We start from the raw sequence: 2,500 nt of genomic DNA on the forward strand, positions 1-2,500 counted from the left end.
TTTCTCTCAGTCTCGCCAAAATAATATTCATTTAAGACGACGTCGGGGGCGCGGACATCGTGCTCATCGAAAACCTGCAAACGTATGCAAATCTGCTGATATGAAAAAAAAATCGGTCACGAGGACAACACTACGTATATATATATATATATATATATAATATATTCGATAACCGACACGAAGCGGTGCATAAGCGGGCGGTCGTACGAAAGGACGACTCACGACGCCGCTAGCACTCACGCAGGTCCGTGACGGTTCTCTCCGCTCTTATTCGTATCCTTCTTCGTGCGCTTGCTCCGACTCTGAAACGTTCTACGTATCGTAAGAACGACGGCGGGTTGTCGAAGGCACCAAGGGACAGAGAGAGACAGAGGTAGAGTTTCGTAGTGTCTCCCGTGAACACGATAGTTTATATATCGAGCATGCGTACGAATTGCACGGTCTCGACACGACCGCGACGAACGCCGACGAGCGTCCAACAATCGCTCGTACGTCGCGTACGTTCTCTCGCGTCCGCTCTTGTTCGTATCCTTCTTCGTGCGCTTCCTCCGACTCTGAAACGTTCTACGTATCGTAAGAACGACGGCGGGTTGTCGAAGGCACCAAGGGACAGAGAGAGACAGATAGAGAGGAACGACACGCAACGCAAGCAGTCTTAGGTTTACGTGAGCAACCCTCAGCCAGGCGTGGTCCAGGAATTGTATCCGTGGACCGCAATGTGCGTTCGAAATGTCGATGTTCATGTGTCCTGCAGTTCACACGTTGACGCGCAATTAGCTGCGTTCTTCATCGACCCACGAGCCAAGTGATCCACCGTTCAGGGTAATCTTTTCATATATTTTTTAAAACTCTTGTACTCCATGTACTCTTAATACTCGGTTCGAGCGAAGCCGAGATCCGACACGACCGACCAACGGGAATCGGACGCGCAGAAGTCGCCGGAAGATCGACGACACGAAAACGTTCGAAAATGAAATCCGACGAACGCGCGAAGATACGCGCGTCCGCCGGCCGGGCGAAAAGTACATTATGATATATAACAACCATCGAGATCGAAGCTCCGTTCGTCAGGAAACGACGGGGATATAACACCCGATTCTGAATCCTCTGTGCAGCACACGATCTCGCGAAGAAATACGCACGGTGGCTAGCCCATATATATATATATGTGTGTGTGTGTATATATAATACGATATGCATTCCTCTCGTCCAATTATTCAAGAAAAAGAGCGTGCGCCTCCATCGTTCGGGTGATGTAAAGATTCGATGGGACTCGCGCGACCCTCGGCCTCGAGCGGTCTTTCCTCCCAATATCCAGAAGCCGAGCTTTGAAAAAACTCTAGCGACGGCACGGGTGTCCGACTCACGACATCGAGGCTTCGAAGTCGGCGATCTCCTCCGAACGGATGGCGATCGCGACGACTCAAAGCGTGAAAAATCGACGAAAGAGAACACATCTCCGTTCAGGTGATTGTTTTTTTTAAAAAATAAAAAAATTCGATGGGACTCGCATCCATCTACCTCGCGCGGTCTTTCTTCCCAATATCCAGAAGCCGAGCTTTGAAAAAACTTCAGCGACGGCACGGGTGTCCGACTCACGACAACGAGGATAGACAGCCTGCGGTCCCCTCTGAACGGGTTATATGCGACGAACTAGACGAAACTTTAGTCGTTCAGGTGGTATAAAAAAAAAAAATTCGATGGGACGCACGCGCAGCCGTCGTCCTCGAGCGGTCTTTCTTCCCAATATCCAGAAGCCGAGCTTTGAAAAAACTCTAGCGACGGCACGGGTGTCCGACTCACGACATCGAGGGTAGACAGCCTGCGGTCCCCTCTGAACCAACTTCGGCTAGACTAGTTACGAATCGTTGCTACGCATCGTCATCATAGTCATCGTCATCATCATCATTATCATAGCGGGCCAACATCCACGCAATGCGTTTTCGTTCTAGGTTACCCGATCCACGAGTATGTTACAAGTGGTTTCGTTATTTCGAACAAAACGACATACGAAGAACACACGCCCTATGGGTAGGAAGCACGTTTCGAGAACGACCGAGAGCGGTGAAAGAGACGAAAGGTCGACGCGCATAAGGTATCCATGGATCTTCGAAGAGAACCTTCGAAGATATGTCGGTATCCTTTCTACATGCGCGACTCGCTACTCGTACTTTCGCTCTCGTCGACTCGTTTTAGTCGCTTCGTTCGATCCCAAAGAGGAGTCTTCGATGTCCCGTTGCTAGGAGGAGAGCAAACGCAACACAGACCACGAAACATAGAAGAGAATAGGCGAGCATGATCTCTCCGACACGAGGCACTTTAGAGATTTTGTTATTCGTTTGTACGGTCTCCACGACGCAAAAAAAAAAATACGAGATCGTGGCGGCGGGTCTTTCTGTATACGGCCTCACGCAAGCGCCTCGATCTCATTTCTCTTTACGGGTGGTTTCCATTCGTAATTTTTCGTTCGATATTCGTGTCAAAGTTTAATTTTCGAAAG

General features: G+C 49.5%; 1 non-coding gene across 1 annotated transcript; it reads right to left on the minus strand.

Moving 5' to 3' along the window:
* Positions 1 to 670: 670 nt before the first annotated feature.
* LOC126927323 (5.8S ribosomal RNA) lies at positions 671 to 825 on the minus strand. The gene has a single exon (XR_007715375.1). It is a non-coding gene; the product is annotated as a 5.8S ribosomal RNA (ribosomal RNA).
* Positions 826 to 2,500: the final 1,675 nt, after the last annotated feature.

Source organism: Bombus affinis, unplaced genomic scaffold (assembly GCF_024516045.1).
Source record: "Bombus affinis isolate iyBomAffi1 unplaced genomic scaffold, iyBomAffi1.2 ctg00000082.1, whole genome shotgun sequence".
Lineage (NCBI taxonomy): Eukaryota > Metazoa > Arthropoda > Insecta > Hymenoptera > Apidae > Bombus > Bombus affinis.